We start from the raw sequence: 22,136 nt of genomic DNA, 5'->3' as shown, positions 1-22,136 counted from the left end.
TTCATATATTCTGGGAGTGCCCGCAGCTGACCCATTTCTGGGGGCAAGTCCTCAGGATTATACTTGACCTCACCATTGATCTTAGGGATAATCCATCGGCGATCTTCCTTAACCTGACCCCACTCTCGAGTAAGAAATTTCGTAAGTCACTATTAAAACACCTCCTGAACGCAGCCAGGGCATGTATACCTAATATGTGGAAGCAGCAGTCCGCCCCGACAGTGTCTCAGTGGTTTGCGACATCTATCGAATGGAACAGCTTACATCATCCCTGAGTGATAGAGAGGAGGAACACACCGCTCGATGGATGCCTTGGAGCCTGTTCAGGTATTCCGATGAATATAGAACTTATTTATGAGCTTTGACAAGAGAGCAGAGAGACGGACCCGATCTGGGCACACCACCAGAGTCCCCCCAGTCTTTCTCTTCATCTGAGGACCGCTCTGGTCCATTCTACCCTCTTTGTTCCCTTCCTACCTTTTGACCCAACTTACCCCCCCTTCTTCTTTACCTCCTTACCCCCCTCCCCCCTTCCTCTCCCTCTCCCTTACCCCCCAATCCCAATAAAAATAACTGTTGATTGCAAGGGCTTTACCGTGCTATTTACCCAGTTTTCTTACTAAAGACTGTCGGCCTTGGGAGTGGCCCCCGGCTGGGCTCTCTACTATGATAGTGATGTTCAGCCACTGACGAAGGCCCTTCTGGGTCGGCCTAAGGGGGACCACTCCGGGAGCTGCTTTAGCATAAAGGAAAGTACTAAGCGGGAGGATCAAAGAAGACAGTTGGTGTTATGGCCTTAGTTACTCTGGGACTGATACTGATGTAATACGATATGCTACCATATGTTCCCCACAATGTACTGAATGTATTTTTCGATGCAATAAGAGAACTGGGTGACTATTGTTTTTCCTTACAGTCTGCCTCTGTATTACCAGCAATCCGTAATTAAAGAATAAAAAAAATAAAAAAATAAAGTGTCAGAAAGGGCTTTGTCTTCAAGTGGGTATAAGAGTGGGTGATCCACTCTTCTAGTGTGTGAGATAAGCTTCTAAATGCTGTGCATAAAATGCCAGGACAGTTCAAAACCCCCCAAATGACCCCATTTTGGAAAGTAGACACTCCAAGCTATTTGCTGAGAGGCAAAATACACTTTTTTTTTTTGCACAAAGTTGTCACTAAATTATATATTGCTCAAACATGCCATGGGCATATGTGAAATGACACCCCAAAATACGTTCTGTTGCTTTTCCTGAGTACGGGAATACCACATGTGTGAGACTTTTTGGGAGTCTAGCCACGTACGGGACCCAGAATGGGACTTTAAATTAAATGGGTACTGTTTCCGCCAGTAAACATAACAGTAGTAAATATAGTATATGGTTTATTCAAGTACAATTGTTTACATGTATAAATAACACCAACAGTTACCAATTAACCACTTGACAACTGGGCACTTAAACACCCCTCGTGACCAGACCAATTTTCAGCTTTCAGTGCTCTCACACTTTGAATGACAATTACTCAGTCATGTAACAATGTACCCAAATGAATATTTTGTCCTTTTTTTCCCACAAATAGAGCTCTCTTTTGGTGGTATTTGATCACCTCTGGGTTTTTAATTTTTTGCGCTATAAATGAAAAAAGACCGAAAATGTTGAAAAAAAAACGCATTTTTCTTTGTTTCTGTGATAAAATTTTGCTAATTATTATTTTTTTTCATGAATTTTGGCCACAGTATATACTGCTACATATCTTTGGTAAAAATAACCCAAATTAGTGGATATTATTTGATCTTTGTGAAAGTTAGAGAGTCTACAAGCTGTGGTACAAATCATACAAAATTGATCACATCTGATGTACTGGTGGCCTATCTCATTTCTTGCGACCCGAACAAGCCGGGAAAGTACAAATATCACCCAAATGACCCCTTTTTGGAAAGTAGACATTCCAAGGTATTTAGTAAGAGCCATGGTGAGCTTTTTGGTATTGTAATTTTTTCCCACAATTCTTTGCAAAATGAAGATTTATTTTTTATTTTTCACAAAATTGTCATTGTAATAGGTTATTTCTCTCACATGACATGTGTATACCACAAATAACACCCCAAAATAAATTCTGGTACTCCTCCTGAGTATTACGATACCACATGTGTGGGACTTTTCCACAGCCTTGCCACTTAGAGAGGCCCAACATGCAGCACCATCATGTGTTCTAGGAGCATAAATTACACATCTAACTTGTTGACTACCTATTACACTTTTGAAGGCCCTGGAGCACCAGGACTGTGACACTGACGTGGTACTGATGACAGATGGCACTGATGACACGTGACACTGATGACACATGACACTGATGACAGATGGCACTAATATGTGGCACTGATGACACGTGGCACTGACAGATGGCACTAATACGTGGCACTGACACGTGACACTGATGACAGATGGCACTGATACGTGGCATTGATGACACATGATACTGATAACAGATGGCACATGACACTGACAGGTGGCACTGATGAAAGATGGCACTGATACATGGCACTGATGACAGATGGCACTAATATGTGGCACTGATGACACATGACAGTGATATGGCACTGATGACAGATGACACTATGTGGCACTGATGACAGATGGCACTATGTGGCACTGATTACAGATGGCATTATATGTGGCACTGATGACAGATGGCACCTATACGTGGCACTGGGGCAAATGGAACTGGGGACAGATGGCACTGACAGGTGTCACACTGGGGACAGATGGCACTGACAGGTGGCACACTGGGGACAACTGGCACACTGGGGACAGATGGCACACTAGGGACAGATTACTTGCGGCAGCTGCAGCCACTAATCTCTCCCTCCTCACACACTGTCTGTGTGAGGAGGGAGAGCCAGTGATGAGAGATGATCTCATATGTTTACATGAGATCATCTCTCATTGGGCACGTCGATCGCGCTGTAAACGGCCGCTGTGATTGGCCGTTTACAGTGATCTGTGACTGGCTGTGTCCAGGGGACACGGCCAGCATAGAACTTCCCCGATGCGCGCTTGCGCCAGGGACGGCCTGCCGGCAATTGGTGTCCGCTCTGCAGCCGTCTTTCGGCTATAGAGCGGACGCCTAGTGGTTAAAAAAGATACATAAACAAGGAATATTAGTACATAAACATAGTAGTAGTCATAGTACAAGGGCATCATACTACCCGACTAGTTTCGCGAGATCCAGCTCGCTCTTCAGGGGTGGATGTGTGTAACAATGTATCTAGGATGAAAAAAATATATGATTGGCAATATAGCACAGTATTAGTTATAAAGGCACAGGGTAGGAGGGGTTGTGGGTCCCCATACTCACGACTGAGCTTGACCCTGGCTCCAGGTATGCGGCCTCAAGACGCCAGCAGCAGGTGCCTCACCAGGGAGCTGAGGGGGCGGAGTCAGATGGTACCCCACCAGGAGTGAATTTCCTTGATTGGGTATACCAGTGTCAACACCTGAAGGTGGCCCATAACACATTAAGTAATTACTTAAGGCTCTGTGTCCCATGATGTACTCCAACAAAAGGATTTTACAGGTAAGCTGTAATAAAAGTCCTATTTTCTTCCAGAACCCTGTTTTAACCACTACAATACAGGGCACTTTCGCCCCCTTCCTTCCCAGCCCAATTTTCAGCTTTCATCGCTCTAGCGCTTTCAGTGACAATTGCGCGGTCATGCTACGCTGTACCCAAATAAAATTTTTATCATTTTGTTCGCACAAATAGAGCTTTATTTTGGTGGTATTTATTCACGACTCCGTTTTTTATTTTTTGCGATATAAGCGCAAAAAAGCGGAAATTTGGAAAAAAAACAATATTTTCTTTTTTCTATTTTAAAAGAAATCCAATAAAATCAAATTTTGTCATAAATTTAAGCCAAAATGTATTCTGCTACATGTTTTTGGTAAAAAAAAATCCGTTAAGTGTATAATAATTGGTTTGTGTGAACACGGACATATGTACGCAAATGATCATGTACAGATGTGTGCAGGTGATCACGTACATATGTGTGCACATAATCATTGGGACAAGTGATTTTAGTGGGACATGTGGTGGACATGTTTTTATTATTAGGGACATGTGTTTTTATTTTTTGGGGACATGTATGTTTTGGGGACATGTGTGTTATGGGGACATATGTGGGGACTGTGTTTACACTGTGTGGTGTGTTGTGTGTTTACACTAGACTGAAGATCAGTGAGTAAAAAGCTGTAAAAAACAGCTCATACTCACTGATCATCAGCCGGCTGCAGCAATCTGCTCTCCTCTCCTCAGCGATGACTTCTGTGTGAGGAGAGGAGGAGCCGATTGCCTAGCAACCGGCTGTTTGTTTACATCACATGATGGCCGTGATTAGACACGGCCGTCATGTGATCAGGAGGGCCAATCACAGAGCCCTCCTGCCGATCTGAGATGCGCCGTGTCCCGGTGACACGGGCGCATCGGGATCGCGCCGCTGAGCGGGCACGTGCGCGCGCGATCCCGCTCCTCCTGATGGACGTTCCTGAACGTCCTATCAGGAGTAGACGGCTCCCACCTGGCCGTATATGTGCATTGGCCGGGTGGGAAGTGGTTAAGGAAGAAAAGTTGCTACATTCTTTGGATGTAGTGAGAGCAGTCAAGATCTATTTGAAGGGGACTGCTCAGATTTGGAAAACTGATGTTTTGTTCATGTTGCCTGAAGGTTCTAAGAAAGGACAGGCAGCATTGAAATCCACTATTGCCAAATGGATTTGGCAGGTAATTATTCAAGCTTATGGCTTGAAGAGGAAGGTTCCACCATTTCAGTTCAAAGCGCACTCCACCAGGGCTGTTAGTGCTTCGTGGGCAGTGTATCACCAAGCCTCCATGGCTCAAATCTGCAAGGCCGCAACCTGGTCTTTAGTCCATACATTCACCAGATTCTGTCAGGGGGATGTAAGAAGGCATGAGGATATCGCCTTTGGGCGCAGCATTGCTCTAGGACATGCCATACAGTTATTACTGTGGGTCTGTGTCCCTGATGTACGATAGAGAACATAGGATTTTTATAACAGCTTCTGTAAAATCCTTTTCTTGGAGTATATCACAGGACACAGAGGTCCCTCCCCTCTTTCTGGTTACACGTGTATTGCTTTGCTACAAAACCGAGGTACTCCCAGTAAGGGGAGGGGTTATATGGGGAATCGAACTTTCTTTAGGGTGTGCCAGCGTCCATCACCTAAAAGTGCCATATAACCCATACAGTTGTTACTATGGCTTTGTGTCCCGTGGTGTACTCCAAGAAAAGGATTTTACAGGTAAGCTGTTATAAAAATCCTATTATTGTTCTCTCTCTCTCTATATATTCTCTCTCTATTGTTTTGCTCTTTTTTACTGTATTCTACAATGCAATATTTTATTGTTACTATGCTTTATCATGTTTGCTTTTCAGGTATGTAATTCTTTTATACCTTCCCCAAAAAATTGCGTTTGAAAAATCGCTGCACAGATACTGTGCGAAATAAAAATCACAACACCCACCATTTTAATCTGTATAACCTTTGCTTAAAAAAATTAAAATAAAAAATATCATGTTAGTAATTTTCTTGCAAAAAATATTTTGTTCATGTAAACAAAAAAAGTGTCAGAAAGGGCTTTGTCTTCAAGTGGTTAGAAGAGTGGGTGATGTGTGACATAAGCATCTAAATGTTGTGCATAAAATGCCAGGACAGTTCAAAACCTCCCAAATGACCTCTTTTTAGAAAGTAGACGCCCAAGCTATTTGCTGATGCGCATGTTGGGTCCATGGAATATTTTATATTTTGACACAAGTTTTGGGAAAATTACACTTTTTTTTTTTAAATGATATATTGTTCAAACATGGCATGGTTATATGTGGAATTACACCCCAAAATACATTCTACTGCTTCTCCTCAGTACCGGGATACCTTATATGTGAGACTTTTTTTTTTTTTTTTAGATATTCTTTATTTATACTTCAAGGAGGTCACAGAGTCAAATTACACACATCTTCATAATTACATACAAGCATTCATCGGTTCTCAGCCCATCTTATTCTCTACCAAAAATTCTGTTTCCCTGGTTTAAATAACTGAGAACCCTTTCTTATTTATCTCTGCTGTTATTAAGTATTCCACTTTCCCTCCTTTTATTTTAATTTTTCCCCCCTACCCTCCCCCCAATCAAAAATAAAAAATAAATAAAAAACACCCATCATGACCCCCACAAATACAATTTACTTAATCCCACTACATGGTGGTTTCCTTATCTTTCCCTGTACCCCAGCTGTTTCTTTCCCTCCTCTGAAGAGAGAAAAGCGTTCCATACCGCCCATACCCTGGCATACTGCTCACTTCTGTCCTGGGCCGAATATATTAAGTCTTCCACAGCCCCCACCTTCCTCACTTTATTTAACCACATTGCTATTGTTGGTGGTTTAGAATCTTTCCAAGAATGGGCAATACATGCCTTGGCCTCATTAACCATGTGACACAGTACCGAGCTCTTATATTTTCTTATTGGGATATGTGAGAGGTGCAACAGAAAAAAAGCCGGGTCATCCAGTATTCGATATTCTGTAAATTTTTGCACAATTTTTTGCACGCCTCTCCAATACTGTTTGATCCTGGGACAGGTCCAGAAAATATGTCCCCCGTTGCACCTCCAACATTGATCTGAAGCTCCAGGGGAGAACCTCTGGAGCTTCGATGGGGTATAGTACCACCTAGTCAACAACTTGTAATTTAATTCCTGAATTCCAGTGCAGATTGATGAGTTTAACGAGAGGTATATCATCTTCTGACGTTGATCTAATGAGAATGTCCTGTCCAAGTCCCTTTCCCACGTTACAAAGCAAGGCATCTCATAATTGTCTGGGGGGGCTATGAGCATTTTATATATCTTTGATATCGTTCGAGACAGAGGTTCCTTCTCTTCACAGTATATTTCAAATCTAGTCAGATCTTGTTTGTAGTTTATTGCTGGACCTAGTGACTCAAAAAAGTGCCGAAGCTGCATTGCCTGCCAAACCTTAACTTCAAATTGGCCCCCCTGTTGAGTCAATACGGTCACTGTTGGCCATGAATTAGATTGCAGAAAATGTGATACCTGCATATAACCCTTTTCCCGCAAGCTCTCAAAGTCCCTCCTCTCCATTCCTGGTACTATACACATTTCTTGCTCTAATTCTATCCATATCTTAAATTCAGTATGTCGGCACCAATCGATAATCCTCCCAATATGAACTGCCTTATAGTATTTAAGTAGATCTGGTACTGCGAAGCCTCTGTCTCTTTTTAGCATGGTCATCCGGCTTCTACTAATCCTTGGTCGCTTACCTGCCCAAATACATTTCGTAAACACCGTGTCTATTTTACGGAAGAAAGCAGGTGGGATTTCTATCGGTAGGGCCTGTAATATATACAGAAATTTTGGCAAAATACTCATTTTAATGGAGTTGCAGCGACCGAACCATGAATGCCGTCCCTGTTGCCATTTCTCTAACAATGTTCTAACTGCCTTAAGGAGCGGGGGAAAGTTCATCTTAAATGTCTCCTCTATCTTTACTGGGATCTGTGTGCCCAGGTATTTTAAGGCCGTCCCTACCCATTTAAATTTAAAATTGGGTTGTAAGACTTGTTGTTATTCCCGGGGAAGAGCTACCCCCATTGCCTCTGACTTTGAATAATTAAATTTTAAAATTTGCTAATGCTCCATATTCTTCTATTTCCTTCATTAAATTTGGCAGTGAGATATGTGGACTAACCAGTGAAAACAGCAGATCATCTGCATATGCAGAGATTTTATAGCTCCTTTCTCCAACTTGTAGACCTCTAATATCTGGATTTAACCTAATTTTATTCAGTAACGGTTCTATCGAAAGGGCAAACAGCATAGGAGAAAGTGGGCACCCTTGCCGTGTTCCATTTGAGATTTTAATCGGCTCTGAGAGTACCCCATTAACTTTAACCAGAGCTTGCGGGGAGGAGTATATTCCAGATATCCACTTTATCATATGCTCACCTAGTCCCATATGCCTCAATACTTCAAACATAAACCCCCAGTTCACCCTATCAAATGCTTTTTCTGCATCTGTACTTAAAAAAATAGAGGGTGTTCTAGTTTAGTGATGGCCGAACGGTTCGCCCGGCGGTCGTTTCGCGGCGAATTTCCGACATTCGCGGTCCGCACGTTCGAACGCCTTTTTCCGTCGTTCGCCGCGGCGGACTTACGTGTTTAATGTATACAAGAACTTTAACCTTTGGTGACACGTTTATCATGTGATACAGGACAGCCAATTGAGACATGACAGCACATGGACACTTGTACATTCCCCCTAACCTATAAATACACCCGATCCGGTGGCCATTTTACATTCTTTCTTCTGTTACGATAGGGACAGGTTCCTGTGTGGAGTAGGGAGAGATAAACCACTAGCTATTTGGTACACAAAAGTTCTTTTCAGGACTGGTATAGGTGTTAGGTGTTGATAGGTTTGCTGTGCTGCTGATTCTTGCAGCAGCCTGAGTGTCTTTTGTTAGTTTAGAGAAAGGGAAAGGACGGTGTATGCTACAGGGACAGCCAGATTAGTCTTTCATCATCATCATCATCATCATCATCATCATTAGCTGTTACTATCAAGGTCCACAAAAGAGCTGTTCCAGTAACCACTAATCGTTCTCTTTTTTTGCCAATTTGTATAGGGACAGGAAGGAAGCAGTGTTGTCAGGCAGTGAGGGTAATTTTAAAGACTTGCTGTTATTATTAGTTCCACAAAGGTTCTTTTCAGGACTGGTATCAGTGGTACAGTAATAGGCTTGTACATGTATAATATTCTTTCTTCCAAATATAGAAAGGATATTATACTTGACTGCTGCCCTTCTGCTGCAGTCTGCTAAACATTCACAACTCACTTGTTCCACAAAAGTTCTTATAAGGACTGGTAACTTGGTATAGGGTGCTACGGTACATAGGCTTGAGTGCGGTACAGTCTGCTGTTCTGTAAGGACCGCTATCGGTCCACAATAGATAGGGTTGACGTGCACCACTGCTGACCGCTGCCCTATACTGCAGCAGTCCTTCAGCGGTATAGGGACTGACGTACAGTCTGCTAATCACTAACACACAACCTGCTTGTTCCACAAAAGTTCTTATAAGGACTGGTAACTTGGTATAGGGTGCTACGGTACATAGGCTTGAGTGCGGTACAGTCTGCTGTTCTGTAAGGACCGCTATCGGTCCACAATAGATAGGGTTGACGTGCACCACTGCTGACCGCTGCCCTATACTGCAGCAGTCCTTCAGCGGTATAGGGACTGACGTACAGTCTGCTAAACACTAATACACAACCTGCTTGGTCCACAAAAGTTCTTATAAGGACTGGTAACTTGGTATAGGGTGCTACGGTACATAGGCTTGAGTGCGGTACAGTCTGCTGTTCTGTAAGGACCGCTATCGGTCCACAATAGATAGGGTTGACGTGCACCACTGCTGACCGCTCACCTATACTGCAGCAGTCCTTCAGCGGTATAGGGACTGACGTACAGTCTGCTAATCACTAACACACAACCTGCTTGTTCCACAAAAGTTCTTATAAGGACTGGTAACTTGGTATAGGGTGCTACGGTACATAGGCTTGAGTGCGGTACAGTCTGCTGTTCTGTAAGGACCGCTATCGGTCCACAATAGATAGGGTTGACGTGCACCACTGCTGACCGCTGCCCTATACTGCAGCAGTCCTTCAGCGGTATAGGGACTGACGTACAGTCTGCTAAACACTAATACACAACCTGCTTGGTCCACAAAAGTTCTTATAAGGACTGGTAACTTGGTATAGGGTGCTACGGTACATAGGCTTGAGTGCGGTACAGTCTGCTGTTCTGTAAGGACCGCTATCGGTCCACAATAGATAGGGTTGACGTGCACCACTGCTGACCGCTCACCTATACTGCAGCAGTCCTTCAGCGGTATAGGGACTGACGTACAGTCTGCTAATCACTAACACACAACCTGCTTGTTCCACAAAAGTTCTTATAAGGACTGGTAACTTGGTATAGGGTGCTACGGTACATAGGCTTGAGTGCGGTACAGTCTGCTGTTCTGTAAGGACCGCTATCGGTCCACAATAGATAGGGTTGACGTGCACCACTGCTGACCGCTGCCCTATACTGCAGCAGTCCTTCAGCGGTATAGGGACTGACGTACAGTCTGCTAAACACTAATACACAACCTGCTTGGTCCACAAAAGTTCTTATAAGGACTGGTAACTTGGTATAGGGTGCTACGGTACATAGGCTTGAGTGCGGTACAGTCTGCTGTTCTGTAAGGACCGCTATCGGTCCACAATAGATAGGGTTGACGTGCACCACTGCTGACCGCTCACCTATACTGCAGCAGTCCTTCAGCGGTATAGGGACTGACGTACAGTCTGCTAATCACTAACACACAACCTGCTTGTTCCACAAAAGTTCTTATAAGGACTGGTAACTTGGTATAGGGTGCTACGGTACATAGGCTTGAGTGCGGTACAGTCTGCTGTTCTGTAAGGACCGCTATCGGTCCACAATAGATAGGGTTGACGTGCACCACTGCTGACCGCTGCCCTATACTGCAGCAGTCCTTCAGCGGTATAGGGACTGACGTACAGTCTGCTAAACACTAATACACAACCTGCTTGGTCCACAAAAGTTCTTATAAGGACTGGTAACTTGGTATAGGGTGCTACGGTACATAGGCTTGAGTGCGGTACAGTCTGCTGTTCTGTAAGGACCGCTATCGGTCCACAATAGATAGGGTTGACGTGCACCACTGCTGACCGCTCACCTATACTGCAGCAGTCCTTCAGCGGTATAGGGACTGACGTACAGTCTGCTAATCACTAACACACAACCTGCTTGTTCCACAAAAGTTCTTCTAAGGACTGGTAACTTGGTATAGGGTGCTACGGTACATAGGCTTGAGTGCGGTACAGTCTGCTGTTCTGTAAGGACCGCTATCGGTCCACAATAGATAGGGTTGACGTGCACCACTGCTGACCGCTGCCCTATACTGCAGCAGTCCTTCAGCGGTATAGGGACTGACGTACAGTCTGCTAAACACTAATACACAACCTGCTTGGTCCACAAAAGTTCTTATAAGGACTGGTAACTTGGTATAGGGTGCTACGGTACATAGGCTTGAGTGCGGTACAGTCTGCTGTTCTGTAAGGACCGCTATCGGTCCACAATAGATAGGGTTGACGTGCACCACTGCTGACCGCTCACCTATACTGCAGCAGTCCTTCAGCGGTATAGGGACTGACGTACAGTCTGCTAATCACTAACACACAACCTGCTTGTTCCACAAAAGTTCTTATAAGGACTGGTAACTTGGTATAGGGTGCTACGGTACATAGGCTTGAGTGCGGTACAGTCTGCTGTTCTGTAAGGACCGCTATCGGTCCACAATAGATAGGGTTGACGTGCACCACTGCTGACCGCTGCCCTATACTGCAGCAGTCCTTCAGCGGTATAGGGACTGACGTACAGTCTGCTAAACACTAATACACAACCTGCTTGGTCCACAAAAGTTCTTATAAGGACTGGTAACTTGGTATAGGGTGCTACGGTACATAGGCTTGAGTGCGGTACAGTCTGCTGTTCTGTAAGGACCGCTATAGGTCCACAATAGATAGGGTTGACGTGCACCACTGCTGACCGCTGCCCTATACTGCAGCAGTCCTTCATCGGTATAGGGACTAAGAGTTTTGTCACAGGGTCATTTAAAAAATGACAGGCAGAGGAAGAGGCAGGCCCTTCCGCAGGGGTGGTAGGGGTAGGGCAGGAGCAACAGGCTTGAGCCAAAGTGGGAAGTTGCAGAAGGTGCGTTCAATTACTTTAAAGGATGCACCAGACTTGGTTGAGTGGCTCGCTCAGCCTTACTCTTCTGCACCCTCCTCATCCTCTCGATCTGCACCCTCTTCTTCACTCTCTGCTATGTGCACCCCCAAAGACACTACCACCAACAACACGACCACCACCACCACCACCACATACCTTCCGCTTGAGTCACTGGAATTATTTTCCGATCCATATCAAGAGGACATTTCTGATGCGCAGCCACTCTTGGTATTGGATCAGGAAGAGGAGGTAGCAACAAGCGCTACTCAGCAGTCTGACGCCAGTACCCAGATCAGCCCAAGGAGGAGGTTGGTCCCCGGTGTTGCTGCCTACTCCGAGATCTCTACTTATAGCGGTGGGGAAGGTGACGTTGATGATGACGTGTCTAGTGATGTCACGTGGGTGCCCACAAGAGAGGAAGAGGAGGGGAGTTCAGAGGGAGATATGGACCAGCAGATAGGGAGGAGAAGCAGCAATGACTTACATTGCACAGCAGGGACAAAGCAGACTGCAAATGTATCAGGAGCGAGTCATCGACCATGTACGGTCACATCTGGCGCTCCCAGGACACCGGCACATGGCTCCGCAGTGTGGGCTTTTTTTAACGTGTCCGCTGCTGACAATAGCGTTGCCATCTGCAATCTTTGCAGTCAACGCGTTAGTCGCGGTAAGCCCAATACTCACCTAGGGACGACCGCCTTAAGAAGGCACATGAGCAGCCATCACCGAGCCCAGTGGGAGCAACGGAACACACAAAGCCACACTGCAGGCTCTCACCGTCCAGCCTCGTCTTCTACTTCTCCTTCTCCTCTCTCCTCACAATTGTCCTCCACTCCACCTTCCATCACGCCAAGCTCACATTTTTCTGCAAAAAGGCAGGCTTCCGTGGGCCTAATGTTTGAGCGTAAAAAAATGATGACGCCGGATAACCCTCTTGCCCAACGGTTGGCGGCTGGCTTGTCAGAACTCATAGCCCGCCAACTACTGCCATATAAACTGGTGGACTCGGAGGCCTTTCGCAAATTTGTGGCCATTGGAACACCACAATGGAAGGTCCCAGGAAGGAAGTATTTCTCAGAGAAGGGCATCCCAGAGCTATATGGCCATGTTCAGCGGCAAGTGAATGTATCTCTGGCACACAGTGTCGGTGCCAAGATACATCTGACCACAGACACGTGGTCTAGCAAACACGGGCAGGGAAGGTATATCAGTTTTACTGCCCACTGGGTGAACCTTCTGACGGCCGTCAAGCATGTAACCCGTGGCACCCGTGTAGATTTGGTTTTACCGCCACGGATTGCATGCAGGCCTGACTCTTCTTCTCCTCCTCCTACTCCATCCTCCTCCCTCTCCTCCTCAGCTGCCTCCTCCTTTTCCGCTGCTAGCGTCTCTTCCACTGCACCGCCCAAGCTCCCCAGAACCTATTCCACATGCCAGGTGAGACGTTGCCATGCCGTGCTGCGTCTGTTGTGCCTGGAAGCAAAGAGCCACACTGGCCCGGCACTCCTTTCAGCTTTGCGTTCACAGGCAGATGAGTGGCTAACACCGCTCAATTTGACAGTTGGTAAAGTGGTGTGTGACAACGGTGCCAATCTGCTTAGCGCATTGAAACAGGGCAAAATCACGCACGTGCCGTGCATGGCACACGTCTTAAACTTGGTCGTGCAGCGATTCCTTGTCAAATACCCTGGGGTCCAGGACATCTTGCGGCAGGCAAGGAAAATCTCGGCCCATTTCAGAAGATCTTACACGGCCATGGCTCGCCTTGCTGACATTCAGCGGCGACACCATCTGCCGGTCAGACGTCTTATTTGCGATTGCCCGACGCGATGGAACTCAACCTTCTATATGCTTGATAGGCTGCTCCAGCAGAAACGTGCAGTTAACGTCTACCTGTATGAACTCTGCGAAAGAAACGGTTCTGGGGAGCTGGGTTTTTTTTCACCGCGCCAGTGGCTGCTCATGCGCGACACATGCAGACTTCTGCGGCCATTTGAGGAGATCACCAAACTGGTCAGTCGCAGCCATGGCGCCATCAGTGACATGGTACCTTATGCCTTCTTTCTGGAGCGTGCATTGCGTCGTGTCATTGATCAGGCTGTGGAGGAGCAGGAGCGGGAAGATGAGGAAGTCGCAATGCTGGATGAATTCCCAGGGGGGGCTACTCTATCTGAGACAAGTCAACAACAGGAGTCTGATGAGGAGTCAGAGGAGGATGGTGCCGGGGCGGATGAGCAGGAGCAAGAAGAGCATGCTTTAAACCTTTCTGGGATCCCTGTTGTGCGAGGATGGGGAGAGGAGAATGAAGAGGACGACATTATCCTGGATGATGAGCAGGAGCCAGGCCACCACACCGCTTCCACTTTAGTGCAAATGGGGGCCTTCATGCTCCAGTGTTTTAATAGGGACCCCCGTATAAAAAGCATGAGGGTCAAGGACCAGTACTGGGTGGCAACGTACTTAGACCCCCCGGTACAAACACAAAATGGCGGAAATGTTACCGCCGTCGCAGAGGGCTGTCAGAATGCAGCACTTCCAGGCCTTGCTTCGAGAAATGCTGCATTCTGCTTTTGCGTGCGCTGGCAGAGGAGCAATTCCCACTCCCAGAGAAGGATTTGCGGGTACCAATCCAACAGCGCCTGCAAGAAGAGGCCGGTTTGAAGATGTGTTGGTGACTTCGGATATGAGGTCATTCTTTCAGCCGACCCATCGACAGGTGTCATCCGGATCCAGCATCAGGGAACGCCTAGACCGTCAGGTGTCCGACTACATTGGGTTAACGGCCGATGTGGACGCTCTGAGGAGTGATGAACCCCTAGACTACTGGGTGGGCAGGCTTGACCTCTGGCCAGAGCTTGCCCAATTTGCAATCGAACTGTTGGCTTGCCCCTCATCCAGTGTCCTGTCCGAAAGGACGTTCAGCGCAGCAGGGGGGATTGTGACCGATAAGCGTACTCGCCTAGCTCACCACAGTGTTAACTACCTCACATTTCTAAAAATGAATGAGGCATGGATCTCGGAGGAATTCAACACATGTGACCAGTAGACCATGTATATGTCTATAAACTATTTTTTTAATCAAGCACACAGACCTTCTTAATTCATTTGGCTCACTTCCTTGACCCAAAAAAGCACACCGTACTATATGCCCCTACCCTCCTCTTTGAAGAGGTTGAGCGGTGTCATATTTCTACTGGGGCTGCTTATGATATCCCTGTGCTGTGCTGACTTCCTCCTGGGGGTTCTTATTATGAAGGGATCACACTATCCCTGTGCTGTGCTGACTTCCTCCTGGGGGTTCTTATTATGAGGGGATCACACCATCCCTGTGCTGTGCTGACTTCCTCCTGGGGCTGCTTACGGTGCTGCTGTCAGTGCTGTATGTCACGGTGCTGCTGTCAGCGCTGTATGTCACGGTGCTGCTGTCAGCGCTGTATGTCACGGTGCTGCTGTCAGCGCTGTATGTCACGGTGCTGCTGTCAGCGCTGTATGTCACGGTGCTGCTGTCAGCGCTGTATGTCACGGTGCTGCTGTCAGCGCTGTATGTCACGGTGCTGCTGTCAGCGCTGTATGTCACGGTGCTGCTGTCAGCGCTGTATGTCACGGTGCTGCTGTCAGCGCTGTATGTCACGGTGCTGCTGTCAGTGCTCTGTATTACGGTGCTGCTGTCAGATGCCTCTATCACGGTGCATGTGTCATTCCGGTATGTCACGCTGCTGGTGATCATCTCCTGCACCCTCTTCTTTGCCTACCCTGGTCCCTGACCTTCCCTCTCCTCCATTGCCTTCATTAGCTCCATAGTCCTGAATTGTTAGAACAATTTCCCAAATAAAATAAAAATGCTTGTAGTTATCGATCCCAAATTCACCTCATACATGTATTATGTCATTGTCCAGATGGTGGGACTACGTTTTACCCCCTAATAATTACCACGTGGCCGCAAATTCGACATGAAGGTTTGCAAAGTTCGCCTCCCATTGAAGTCAATGGGGCCCGCGGCGAACGTTCGGTTTCGCGAACGTTTGGGTCCGTTCGCGTTTCGCGTTCGCGAAACGTCCCGTCGGAAGTTCGTCCATCACTATTCTAGTTTGGTTGGCATAGTGGACCAGGTTGAGTACCTTAACCGTGTTGTCTCTCGCCTCCCTAGTAGGGATAAACCCTACTTGGTCTTGATGTACCAGTTGATTTAATAATGGTTGGAGGCGAGAAGACAACAGTTTGGTAAAAAGCTTCAAGTCACAGTTTAGCAATGAGATAGGCCGGTAACTCCCACAATCCGCGGGATCCTTCCCTTCCTTTGGAATTACCGAGATGTGCGCTCTAAGTGCATCCTGGGGAGGGCCGCCGCTTGGCCAATCGCATTAAAGGCCTTTAACATATGCGTACCTAAGGTTGGGAGGAAACTCTTATAATATTGGATTGAAAATCCATCCGGCCCCAGTGCTTTCCCCTGTTTAACTGTTTTTATTACTACATTTAATTCCTCTATCGTTATAGGGGCTTCCAGTCTACTACGTTCCGTGGAAGAGAACCTACATAGGCCTGCTGCTGATAAGTACTCCTCCATTTTAACCTGGGGTACTTGGGGTAGTGACAAGTTGTATAACGAAGAGTAGTATTCTCCAAATCTCTTAGCTATCTCACTGGGTCGGGAAATCAGACGTCCATTTTCCCCCTTAATATGAGGGACATAAACCATCTTCCCCTTTTCTTTAAGTTTCCCTGCTAATGCTTTGCTACACTTATCCCCTAGTAATACGTTATTTTCCTGCCGAACTGAATTGCCGCCTTCGCTTTACATCGGAGGAGATCAGTCAGCTGTCTCCTCAGATGTGCCAACTCATTTCCTATAGATGTAGTTTGTATATTCTTATGAAGAGTCTCCAACTTCTGAATTTCGTCTACCAGTTTTACCATCTGCTCTTCTCGTATTTTTTTTAATCGAGAGCCATGTTTAATCAGCACTCCTCTCATTACCGCCTTATGTGCCTCCCATATCATGCCCAGGTCGCTCCCCGGGGTGTCGTTTATCTGGAAGTACGCTTCCATTTCTTTCCCTACATCTTCCCGTATTTCGGGAATCTGAAACAGACTTTCATTTAACCGCCATTGCCACCCCGTGGATGGAGCCGGGCCCGACATGGATATCTGTAGTGTCACTGGTGCGTGATCTGACCAAGTTATATTTCCTATCTCTACTTTCTGTACTGACGGCAATAAGTAATGGGGTATCAAAAAGAGATCAATGCGGGAGTAAAGTTGATGCGGGTTTGAGAAGAATGTATAATCTCTCTCTCCTTCATGTAACAACCTCCATACATCCACCAAATGCATCTCTTGCAGCTTCCACACTATCTTCCCTCTGACACCCTTAGGGACTGATGAGACTCCCGATGACGTATCTTTCTTAGGGTTTAATGGTATATTAAAATCTCCACCTAAGATCATTTTCCCTTCTGCAAATTCCATTAATTTAGTCAGAGTTTTACTTATAAAATTATCTTGATGTACATTTGGCGCATATACAGTGGCTAACGTAACTTTTGCCCCCCCCCCCTATTTGTCCCTTTATAAAAAGGAAGCGTCCATCTACATCTTTCCGCATATCCAGAAGAGCCCAGGGTACCCGGTTCGAAAATAAGATGGACACTCCCTTAGACTTCGATACTTGATTATGTACATGGTATGCACAGGGGAAGAATCTATTCTGGAGATACGGGAGATCGCTCCTTTTAAAGTGTGTTTCTTGTATGAACGCCACGTCCGTATTGGATCGTTTTAATTCATTAAGGAGTATTTTCCGTTTCTCCGGTATATTCAATCCTTTTGCATTTATGGAGGTTACCCTTATCCCCTCCATCTTTCAGAGGGATATAAAAAGGCAGTAGTGGGCAGAAAAAAAAAAAACCCCCCTTAATCTTTTCTAATCTAAGTCTAACCCACCCCCTATCCTATCGACCCCTAAGAGAGGCACCCCGCTCTGAACCTCCAATTATACGGTTCGCGTGGGTGCAGACCTATTTAGGGGGTTGGCTTGACTCGGCCAGAGTGCTCTACTCCTGTACCCTCCCTCCAGTCTCCCCCTTTCTCAACCTTTACTTTCTTCAACTGCACAGCACATTTTATTTCCATATTGGGAATAATTCCCATCATTTTTCTATCATAGTCCCCCTCTCTCTCTTCTCCATCTTTCCTCCTCCTCTATCTTCTATTCCTCTAATCTTTTTCCCCCTTTTCCCCCCCTCCCTTTCCCTTCCTTCCCCCTCCTTCTCGTTCCTGGGCCTCCCTCTATCCTCTCATACTCTTATCTTTTCCCCTATCCCTTCTATATTTTCTCTTCCCTTGGCTTCTATTTCCTCCCTCTCCACCGCCCCTCCTCTCCTCCCCCCAAAACCCCCCTCCAACTTTTCCTTCTTTTTTTCCTTGGAATTTTACTTCTTTCTTACTGCATCCCTTTCTTTAACTTCACTCCTCTTATTCCCTCTGACTCCTGTTCCTTCTATTCAATTACTCCGCAGGTCCTCCGCCTCATGTGAACCTACCAAACCCACCCTTACAGTGACAACGTGAGTTAGAGTGCCCTTACCCCCCACCCCCCTCCCCCCTTCACTATCTTCTACTTTACTTCTCCCCTCCTCCTCTTTACCCCGCTTTCCCCTTTCTTCTTCCTTTCCCCCTCCCTCTTCCTCCTGTCCTATTTGTGTTGTTACCTTATCCTTTCTTGTGTTTCATTTTCACTTTCATAATTTCATAGACAGTAAAGTGACTAAATACCCAAACCCCCATAAAAGGAAAAAAAAAAAAAAAAAGGAAAAAAGAGGGAGTTTAGTTCCCTCTGCGGTATGATAGAATTGAGTGGTGAAGTTTTCTTAAAGGGTTTATCTCATTCATCAATCAACTTATTGCCTATTTCCAGTTTTTGAAGTTTATTGAAGAAGGGCTTTTTTTGGGGGTCAACTGGGGAGGGGGAAGGGCCATCATTCCCTACTTCACTAATTTACAGAGGGATTTAAACCCTTTTTCCCTATTTCTTTATTGCCTTATACATATTAATATTATATTTCCTTCCCCCCTTTTTCCCCTTTTCCCCTTTTTTCCCCCTTTCCCTTCCCCCCTTATAGACTTTTATACATTTATATCCCGCTCAATCTAGGTCCCCCCCCCCCTGCCTAAAAAAAAAAAAAAAAAAAAGGGGGACCAACCGTTAGTGCCAATGTTCCCAGTATTACTCCCAATATTACCCAAATGTATTCTCGTGTATTCTCATAAAAAAAACGTGACCAAAAAAAAAAAAAAAAAATATTAAATAGATAAATAATTAAATAAAATTATATATTTCCCCCCCCCTGTTGACTCCCTTAGAGAGGAGTGGGCGGAGAGCACCCCATTTTTTTTTTTGGGTGTTCCCGCCGAACTTCTCTTTCTTCTCTACACACCAAAAAAATTAAAATTAAACGAATAGAAAAACGTTTTCCCTTTCTTTACCCCTTCAAACCAAAACCAAATGTGCAACTACACCACCCTCTCAATAACCACACAGTAATCTCCGTGTTTCTATATGTAAAAAATAAATAAAAAAAATTCTCAACCACTATCTTTCCGTCCTCCCCCTCCCCTCCCCCCCTCCTTCTGAAAAGAAGAAAAAAAAACCCTCTACTAGTTTTCATTAAGGGACAAGGAGGAGGCCCAAAAAAGGGGGGGGGGGGGGGAAATCAAAGCATTTCTTCTAAAAAAAAAGGGGGCCAAACAGGGGTAGATATTTTTCAAGAGAGTCCAGAAAAGATGGTCCCTAGCAGAGTCTCACCCCACCTCCCCCCCATTAATCAGCTGGAATTACTATCTAGTTTCTCCTCTTCTCTGGGGGTTTAAGTCCATCCCCCCTCGAGAGGTCTTTACTTTTCAGGGGTCCTGTTATTGATTGGAGCCAGTTCGGTACCTCTAAAGCTTCTGTTCCTAGAAAGGAAAACAAATCCGGGAGTTCTGCCGGGTGTCGCAGATTAAAAGTCATCGCATCTTTTCTTACAGTCAGCGCTATAGGGTATCCCCACCAGGGCTGGTGCAAGGATCGTTGACACCCTAGGAGAAACCTAATTTTGCCGCCCCCCCCCCCCCCCGGCTGCGCACATGACTCCACCTTACCCTGCCCTTGCTACACATGACCTATCTGACCCCTACACTGACCCCTTGACACAAACTAATCCACCTGACTCCTACTTCCTGCACTACTCACATCATGCTGACCCCTACACTGACCTACCTGATAATTACCCCGACCTACCTGGCACCTACACTAACCCACCTGACACCTACACTGCCAATTACACTGACCATCACGCTGACACCTACACTGACCATCACGCTGACACCTACACTGACCATCACGCTGACACCTACACTGACCATCACGCTGACACCTACACTGACACATACCCTGAAAACACATACACTGACACATCACACTGACACATCACACTGACACTGACACATCACACTGACACTGGCACATACACGTACACTGGCATGACATACACTGACACATACCCTGACACATACCCTGACATGACACATACCCTGACATGACACATACCCTGACATGACACATACCCTGACATGACACATACACTGGCACTGACACATACACTGGCACTGACACATACACTGGCACTGACGCATACACTGACGCATACACTGACGCATACACTGACACACTGATGCATACACTGACACACTGATGCATACACTGACACATACACTGACCATCACACTGACACATACACTGACACATACACTGACCATCACACTGACCATCACACTGACCATCACACTGACCATCACACTGATGCATACACTGACACACTGATGCATACACTGACACATACACTGACCATCACACTGACACATACACTGACACATACACTGACCATCACACTGATGCATACACTGACGCATACACTGACACATACACTGACGCATACACTGACGCATACACTGACCATCACACTGACGCATACACTGACGCATACACTGACCATCACACTGACGCATACACTGACGCATACACTGACCATCACACTGACCATCACACTGACGCATACACTGACACATACACTGACCATCACATTGACACATACACATACCCTGACACATACACATACCCTGACACTGACCATCACACTGACACATACACTGACCATCACACTGACACATACACATACCCTGACACTGACACATCACACTGACACATACACTGGCATGACACATACACTTACACATACACTGGCACTGACACACACATACCCTGAACTCAGCACCCGCTGGATACTCCACCTCACTATGGTGGGTTGGACTAACACAAATTTACCTGGCGCCCGGACATTTATATTTAGTTTCGTTATATGTTGTCTTGTCCCCCGTCTGTGGTTGTTCTTGATCAGCACACTGCGGCTCATCATCAATCTGAGCCAGGGCTAGTTTGTCATTGGTCTTATTAATTTACCTCCATGTTTAAATATACCAATGAATAGACACAAAATGCTGGACTTGGCCCCACGTCATTGGATTTGATTGACAGTGGCGGGAGCCAATGGCTGTGTTGCTATCAATCTATCCAATGAAGAGCCGAGAACCCCCACCGGGAAGAGAGGACCCTGCACTCTGTACATAACGTACCCTGGACCCTGCACTCTGTAAATAATGCACTCCTGCACCCCGCACTGTGTACATAACGCACCCTAGACCCTGCACTCTGTAAATAACGCACTCCTGCACTGTGTACATAACGCACTCCTGGACCCCGCACTGTGTACATAACGCACTCCTGGACCCCACGCTGTGTACATAACGCACTCCTGGACCCCACGCTGTGTACATAACGCACTCCTGGACCCCACGCTGTGTACATAACGCACTTCTGGAACCCGCACTGTGTATATAATGCACACCTGGACCTTGCACTGTGTACATAACGCACACCTGGACCATGCACTGTGTACATAACGCACTCCTGGACCATGCACTGTGTACATAACGCACACCTGGACCTTGCACTGTGTACATAACGCACACCTGGACCCTGCACTGTGTAAATAATGCACCCCTGGACCCTGCACATAATGCACTCCTGGACCGTGCACTGTGTACATAACGCACACCTGGGCTCTGCACTCTGTAGTGTAGTCCTAAACTCTGCACACAATGCCCTCCTGAACCTTGCCCTCTGTATGTAGCTCACCCAGGGGC

The sequence above is a fragment of the Lithobates pipiens genome, unplaced genomic scaffold (assembly GCF_037356315.1).
Source record: "Lithobates pipiens isolate NorthernLeopardFrog02 unplaced genomic scaffold, aLitPip1_a1.2 Scaffold_19, whole genome shotgun sequence".
Taxonomy (NCBI): domain Eukaryota; kingdom Metazoa; phylum Chordata; class Amphibia; order Anura; family Ranidae; genus Lithobates; species Lithobates pipiens.
Note: the sequence above shows the minus strand (reverse complement) of the source record.